The sequence below is a fragment of the Thamnophis elegans genome, chromosome 6, assembly GCF_009769535.1.
Source record: "Thamnophis elegans isolate rThaEle1 chromosome 6, rThaEle1.pri, whole genome shotgun sequence".
Taxonomy (NCBI): Eukaryota; Metazoa; Chordata; class Lepidosauria; order Squamata; family Colubridae; genus Thamnophis; species Thamnophis elegans.
The window spans coordinates 61,012,797-61,021,355 of NC_045546.1; the positions used below are offsets into that span (position 1 = coordinate 61,012,797).

The following is an 8,559-nucleotide window of genomic DNA, read 5'->3' on the forward strand; positions in this document are numbered from 1 at the left end:
AATCCTGGAGCACAGGGAAACAACCAGAGGACTGGAAAACAGCTGATGTGGTTCCCATCTTCAAAAAAGAAAAAAACCAGACCCAGGAAACTACAGTCTAATCAGCCTAACATCAATACGCAGGAAGATACTAGAAAAGATAATAAAAAACAGATCTGTCAACATCTAGAAATGAATAAAGTAATAATAAGAAGTCTGTATGGGTTGTTAAAAACAGATCATGCCAAACCAATCTTATTTCATTCTTCAACAATGACTAAATTAGTGGACCAGTGAAATACTGTGGACATACTATATTTAGACTTCAGCAAGGCATTTGACAAAGTAGACTACAGCCTACTTCTTGGTAAGCTAGAAAAAGTGGGATAGACAGCAGCACCTTCAGATGGATTTGTAACTAGCTGACAAACTATACTCAATGAATAGTCCTCAATGGTCCTACATCTACATGGAGGGAAATAACCAGTGAGGTACCACAAGGTTCTATCTTAGGCCCAGTACTCTTCAATATCTTCATTAACAACTTGGTTGAGGGAATAAAAAAGGAACTTATCAAATTTGCGGATGATACTAAGTTGGCAGGAATATCCAACCCCCTAGAAACATGTGCCTATGGCACATGTGCCAGAGGTGGCCTGCAACGCCCTCTCTGTGGGCACACAAGCTGTCGCCCCAGTTCAGCTCTGCCACACATGTGTGTGTGTGCCTCCTGCCGACCAGCTGGTGTTCGGGTCTCTGCTGAACATGCAGGGGGGGAATGTTCACATACAAAGGGATACATGCGTGCATGCAAGGGTGGGTGTGTGCGGGGCATGTGCATGCACAGGGGGTAGTGCATATGTGGGGATCATGTGCACATATGTGGGGGTGGGTGCACATATGGTGACATGCACAGATTGCATTTTCGGCAGTTGGGCATGTGCAAGCACATTTGTGTAAGTACACATGCACATTAGGGGCACTGTCTGGAAATGGTTAGCCATCACTGCCCTAGAAGATAGGCTCAAGAGCCAGATAGATCTTGACAGACTTGAATACTGGGCCCTATCTAACAAAATGAAATTCAATGTAGAGGAAAGTAAAGTCTTGCACTTAGGCAAGAAAAACCAAAAGTACACATTTAGGCTGGGTGAAACCAGGCTTAATAGCAGTAACTGTGAGAGGGAATCTTAGTGGACAACCAGTTAAATATGAGCCAGCAGTGTGCAGTGGCAGCCAAAAAAGCCAATGCAATCCTAAATTGCATTAACAGAGGGATTCAGTCAAGATCAAGAGAGGCATTAATACCACTCTGTAAAGCTTTAGTAAGACCACACCTAGAATACTGCATCCAGTTTTGGTCACCACACTATAAAAAGATGTTGAGACTCTAGAAAAAAAAGTGCAGAGAAGAGCAACAAAGATGATTAGGAGACTGGAGACTAAAACATATGAAGAAAGGTTGCAGAAACTGGGCATGGCTAATCTAGTGAAGAGAAGGACCAGGGGAGACATGATAGCAATGTTTGAGGGGTATTTGAGGGGCTGTCACAGAGGGAAGGGCATCAAGCTATTTTCCAAAGCATGTGAAGTCTAGACAAGGAACAATGGATGGAAATTGATCAAGGAGAGATTCAACCTAGAAATAAAGAGGAATTTTCTGACAGTGAGAACAATCAACCAATGGGCTTGCCTTCCGAAGTTGTGGGAGCTTCATCACTGGAGGCTTTCAGGAAGAGACTGGAGTGCCATCTGTCAGAAATGCCATCTGTCAGAAATGGTTTAGGATCTCCTCCTTGGACAGGATGTGTGTGTGTGTGTGTGTGTTGGACTAGATGACCTACAAGGTTCCTTCCAAGTCTATTAATCTGTTAAATTTACCCGAAGGCCCTTCACACTAGCATATAAACATTACCTGGCAAACCAATATAACTGTTCCTTACATCGCTATAAGATATGTACACGTGTGCATCTCTCTCATACACACACACACAAACACATACAGGGATACATATATGCATGCATCATAGCGCATCCGTGAGCCTCCATGACGCTCCAGGTGGGCCCTCCGGAGCACCTTACCGGAATGGTATATGGTGCTCGGCAGGCAGGCTCTGGTGCGCCCGCCCGTACTGGGACGTACCACCTGCAACCCACCACTGATGCATGCACATGTGCACTACCTACACACAGGAAAGCTTTCCTTGACTTCCAAAAGCAAGGCCACCCAATCATTAGCATTTACATAAGAGGATGCCAGAAAAGTAATGGTTCAGCAAAATTCAAGATCACCAAGATTTTTTTCAAGTCGTTCTAACAGAGGAGATACCAGCCTTTGAGTCAGTTTACACTTTGATTTTTTGGCCAGAGAATAAATCGCTGAGCCTACACAACTTTGGTGAAAATTTACTAACTAGATGATAAGAGATTTGTGTGCGCGCAGCCACACAAGCGACAGGAGGGAGTTTCATCATACGACCATTCTCGTCCACTCCCCCTTTCTACCTCCATGGAAACATGCTGTGCGATTTGCTTGCTAAAGGGACGGCTTTCAGAAAAGCAGGCTGCCTTGCAAAGCGAGTGAGGAAGCAGGGCTGTCCTCCCTTAACAAGGACAGTTGGCATGTGTGACAGCTGCACAGTGGCCGGGGATTATCTCTCTGGCGCACACAGCCGCTTTTGCGTGGCAGGAAGGAAGGAAGCCAAAGGCAATATCTCCCGGGACTCGCGCTGCAATTTTCGGTGTGCCCGAGAGAGGCCGCCTGAGCAAACAAAAGCCTCGGCTTTTTCTATCAGCAGCTCGGACGAGGTTTCGCACAAAGACGCTTTTCCTTGCCGTTTGACCCAGCCACCCCCGCCTGCACTGAACATCTTGCAATCCTAACCGCGTACCCGCGCAGCAGCTGGTCCCATTTGCTTCAAAGATCGAGGACCAGAGTGTCCTATCCCGGCCGCCTCTCGAGTGCGCTGTGGCCGGCCGGCCTGCCTACCTTCCACCGGTCGCTCACCCCTATTTGCCTGGCGCTGCCAGCGGAACTAACAACAGCAAGCTCCCATTTGTAAGCCTTGGCCGAGAAAAAAGAGCCAGTATGTGGCCGGACCCCACGGTGGCTTAACGCCAGCAATTACGGGTTCCCGCTCTGGCGCTTCCCTCTCCAGCTGGAAGTGGAGTTGACTAGTGAGCTCGTTGATTGCAAGCGGCTTGCGTGATCGCGCGTAGGATTAGGGCTAGGGGCTGAGTGAGGAAGAAGACGGAGGCGCCATTTGCTGCCGCAACACTCCACCTATCTGGTGTACGAAAGCGAGTGGCAGTCAGGAACCTCCCCTCCACAGGGCACACTGAGGAGGGGAGTGGGAGGGGCGGGGCGGGCTGTTGACAATCTGCTAGGCAGAAACTTACTAGCTCCCGGCCTGGGAAATACGGGTAGTTTCCAGTTTCCAGACATAGTAATAGGAAACTACATGGCGGAAAGTCCTTCCTTAGTCCTATATGAGTTGCAGGCTAGCGCAATTCTTAAAGGACGTGACGACCGCTTGCATTTCCTAGTGGAGACATTAGTTTTAAGATGAGATGGAGGGGATATTGCACCTAATCTCCCCAAAGATATTGTTTGACAGGACGGTAGGTGGGACGGTAATATACATTCAATAAAAGAGCCGTTTCCCATAAACTTAAATTCTTCTCCGTTTAAAGCAGGGGGGGATAGGAATCGGATAGCGCTGGGCTGCTCCCCAGCCCCTAATGTTAAATCGAGACCGACTCAGTCAACCTCTCGGCTAATTTCTCATACGCTAATTGAGAGAACGTCTTTATGAAAGAATGCGTCCGACTATGCCTTTAAGCAATCGACGTTGCCTACCTCTGAAAGAGGGGAACTAGTAACGAGTCAGGCACATTACGTCAGACTGAGCTTTTTCTAAAGAGAAAAGTGTGGAAATAAAGCTTGAGGCTTTGGTTCATGATGAACGATCCTGGGTTAGAAAGGATGGAGAAGTGTGCTTGAGAAAGAGCCCACCCCCGTCCTTCTCTTTCCCGCGGATTGTGTTGAACTGCCTTGTGTTTTAGTTGGACAGGATGCAGATTAGTTATTAATATTCCGGCTGCATGAGTGCTTTGTCTGTGGATCCCTGAGATGATACATTGAGCTAACAATACGCTGGCAAAAGTTAAGAGGCTTTCCTCTGCAAACATTCTTATTGTTGATACCAAGTTTCTGTGCTCAATAAACAGGAAAAGCTTCAAATTTGAGCCTGCCCACCCACCCACCAATTTATCACTGGTAGGCCAAATGTTTTTCACAATGGTGACTTCCTCTGAAAATCTAGCACTTGAAAGCCACACTTTCCACCCTTCTGGTTTGCTTTTGTTTTTTGTTTGCCAAGAATAAGCTCTCATGTGAATGTTATTCACCATTTGCAAGCAACACAACAGTGATAGCCTCTGACCGAAAGACTAGACAAGTTTGAAGTGACAGGCGCCTGGATGTCCTCACTGCCGCTGCTCTGGAAGGAGCAGATGATTAAGTGTGAGGTGTTTCCTGCTTTCACAGTGAGTTTTGAGCTTGTATTTGTACACCAACAGCATCCTGACTGTAGGTTCAACCTACAAACATTTCTTGGCAAGACAGATAATATGGCTGATTACTTTTGTCTGTTTTCCAATTGTGTTGATGAAACTGAGTGGCAGAAAAGGAAGATTACATATTTGGAGTTTTGCTTTCTGGAGCTCTTCAGTCTGAGTCATATTTGGTGATCTTCTTAACTAGGCATGCTGGCGTTTTGTTTTGTTTTTCTGTGGTATTCATTAGCAATAGGGTTTTCTATAAGCAATACTTAAAGAGCATTATGCTTCGGAAGATCTCATCAAACTTTTAAGAAATTAGGGAGGCATCATTAGTTTATCCACTTCAGTATGAACCCTGAAAAAAATCAGTGTGAATAAAAAGAAAAAAATATTTGAGTCATGTGCCAGTCTAGCATTCAGTTCTCCAGTTTGAGAAATAATGAATACTTCCTGGGTTGATTGAAAGTAAATTACATATTATTTGCCATAAAGTTAGAGATAGAAACTATTTAAAAACATAAAATGTGGCAGACATCAAGATTATCTGGTAGGTGTCTTGAAAGATGTAAATGGGATAATTGTTAATTTTGACTGTTACTTGTGTCTGAATCTTACTTGCAGAACAGATTATATCCAACTTAACTGGATGCTATTTATTTAAGAATTTGATTGGAGGGCAACTTTGAGTCAGATTTTGATCCAGATAATTTCTTTTGCTTACAGCACACCTGAATAAGTACATTATAGTCTTTTCTTTCTCTTTCCATTCTAGTCTGTTGTTCAGAAAGGGGATGAGAAACCTACACATTACCAGCAATGCAACGTTTCAGAGTAATCCTTAGGGACCTGATTGTTAATGAGGTAAGTAGATTTGACCTGTAATAAAATATGTGCTGTCCTGTGTGATATATTGGGATAACTATAACATTAAAAGAGCAGTAAGCAGCCTTTTCAATCTTCTCAAGCCAAGAGATTCTGATAAATGCTTTAACAGTTTCTGTGTAAAAAATCTGATAGGCCAAAGTCTTTCAAATTTTGATTTTCACTATTAAAAAACATTGGGAATGAGATTGTCTCAGGGTCAGAGTGGCTTCCACTGCAAGATGCATTACCAAAGATGCAATATAATAAGCAGATTTTGCTAGCTGAAATGGGCAAGATCTTCATATATAGGCAAATAAGGAACATCTGAAACATAGTAGACCAGTGTAAATTCTACTGAATACAATTTATAACTACCTATAGACAAAGAATGGCTCCATAGCTGCATCATAGAATCTGATCCACCTAATCCTTAAAAACTAGTGCCAAAGATTTATTTCCAAGCAAATACAGTAGATTTGCTTATGATTGCAGTCCAGTCTCAATTGAGTTCTGTCTGATGAAGACTTTGATGAGAATTTGAAGCTTAAATCACCTTTAGAAATTTTACTTTCTTTTACATTAATATCTCATGGGTCCAACCCAAACAAGAGTCTATATAAGTAATAAGAAATTGGGGTTCAGATTTCCTAACTGTAAAATCAGGCCAAAAATGAATAAGAAGGCTGGCATGGAGACAATGTAGCTTTCATTTGGAAGAACAAACAGGGTGCTGCAACGTTAATAACTGGGCCTTGCCTGTCTTTTAATAGCTGTTAACGTCAGTGAAGGCACGTGAATAAAGGTGTTGAAAAGAAGTGGAGTTTCGGGGAAAGGGTGCTTTCTTCTTTTTCTCATATGCACCCCCGCGCTTTTTTTCCCACCAGGCAAGGCAGCATCTGCTGTATGTTGCATAACGATCTCTCGGTTAGTCGTTTCAATGCAACCTTATTTGCATCAAAGAAGAAAGACGAATGTTTTTCGGCTCTCCTCGCGAACCCTCCCCCACCCTGCCCTCCGAGCCCTGATTTGCAGACTCCTCTGGCGGGAGAGCTCTCCCTAATTACAAGATCTTTTCCAACAGGGGGCGTGTAAACCCAGCAGCAGTTTGACTTCAATTCTGCCTCGGCGACATTTAATAGATTCTGGCAGTGTTTTCACTTACAACCCTTCGTTAGGCAGGGGAATCGGGAATAATTACCCGGCAATAAAATATCTCTCTTGCACAGAACCTCGTGGCGCGAGGTCTTCGCTAGGAGGCTATTACTCTTGTCAATATTTTTTAGAGAAATATATTTGATTGTGGTTCCGCTGCCCCTCCTTCCTGCCCTTATACACCTAACAATTAGAAGAACCGGTGCGCACACATGCACGGGCACTCCTGCTGATTCGCACTGATTTCTGTGGTGGCCTTTCAGCTCCGGCGGTCCTTGGAGGAAACCAATTATCTAGATCCCTTCCAGTCGGGATATAGGCCTGGCTACAGCACGGAAACCGCTTTGGTCACACTGACCGATGATCTCTGGAGAGCCAGGGATGGAGGTCATGCCTCCGTCCTAGTGCTCCTTGACCTCTCAGCGGCCTTCGATACCATCGACCATGGTATCCTTCTGCGACGACTGCGGGAGGTGGGGGTGGGAGGCACTGTTTTATGGTGGTTCTCCTCTTACTTCTCGGACAGGTCGCAGTCGGTGTTGGTCGGAGGGCAGAGATCGACCCCTAGGCCCCTGAGTTATGGGGTGCCGCAGGGTTCGGTCCTGTCCCCCCTCCTGTTTAATATCTACATGAAGCCGCTGTGTGAGATCATTCGACGGCACGGATAAAATACCATCAGTATGCGGACGATACACAGTTGTATCTGTCCGCCCCGTGCCAACTCAGTGAAGCGGTTGATGTGATGTGCCAGTGCCTTGAGGCTGTTAGGGCCTGGATGGGGGTTAACAAGCTTGTACTCAATCCGGATAAGACTGAGTGGCTGGTGTGTTTCCCTCCTACTAATTGGACAAGTTTTCCATCTCTCAGGCTGGGGGTCAAACAGTACGCCCCTCAGACAGGGTTCGCAATTTGGGGAGTCCTCCTGGACCAACAGCTGACTTTCGAACACCACTTGTCGGCTGTGACCAGGGGGGCATTTGCCAGGTTCGCCTGGTGCACCAGTTGCGTCCCTACCTGAACCGGGAGGCCCTCACACACAGTCACTCGTGCCCTTGTGACCTCTAGACTGGACTACTGCACGTGCTCTACATGGGGCAGCCCTTGAAGAGCATTCGGAGACTTCAGCTTGTCCAGAATGCAGCCGCGCAAGCGATCGTGGGTGCACCTCGGTTCACCCACGTAACACCTATCCTCCGCGAGCTGCACTGGCTGCCTATTGGTCTTCGGATACGCTTCAAGGCGCTAGTCATCACTTATAAAGCCCTTCATGGTATTGGACCTGGGTACTTGAGAGACCGCCTGCTGCCAATTACCTCCAATAGACCGATTAGATCCCACAGATTAGGCCTCCTCCGAATTCCATTCACCGGCCAATGCCGACTGGTGACTACCCGGAGGAGGGCCTTCTCTGTGGCTGCTCCAACTCTCTGGAACGAGCTCCCCGTGGAGATTCGAACCCTCACCACCCTCCAGGCCTTCTGCAAAGCCCTTAAAACCTGGCTGTTCCGACAGGCCTGGGGCTAAAGAGCTTTGCCCCCCTTCTCGAATGGTATGGTTGTTGTGTGTTTTTTTAAATTTTTGTACTGTTATGTTCGTCTTTTATCCCCCTGTCTGTACCCCCTTCCCTGACTGAATTGTGAGCTGCCCTGAGTCCCCTTCGGGGGAAAAGGGCGGCATATAAATGTAATAAATCTAATCTAATCTCTTCCATTTGCATCGGAAGGGATGATAAATTTCATGTCCAGTTAAAAGGGGCTTACGAATGGGGATGTGGAGGGAATTCTTTTAAATTTTCCTAAATATTAAATGAGCTGTGACTGATTTCCAGAAAAACTGCGGTGATTGAATGATTTGATTGAAAGACTGTGGCCTTTCGCTCTAGGCTGGGATAATTGGAATAAGAACATTTCCGGACCTCTTTTGCCAGGGTGTTATTTCTTTTATTAGGCCCACAAATATTGGTAGTTGTGGGATTCAGGATTCTAGGAAAACTGTTTTCAG

At 45.8% G+C, this 8,559-nt stretch overlaps 1 long non-coding RNA gene across 1 annotated transcript; it reads left to right on the forward strand.

Moving 5' to 3' along the window:
* Nucleotides 1-1,846: 1,846 nt before the first annotated feature.
* Nucleotides 1,847-6,848, forward strand: LOC116509979. Its single transcript, XR_004255585.1, has 3 exons — nucleotides 1,847-3,037; nucleotides 5,315-5,403; nucleotides 6,291-6,848. It is a non-coding gene; the product is annotated as an uncharacterized LOC116509979 (long non-coding RNA).
* The last annotated feature ends 1,711 nt before the right edge of the window (nucleotides 6,849-8,559 follow it).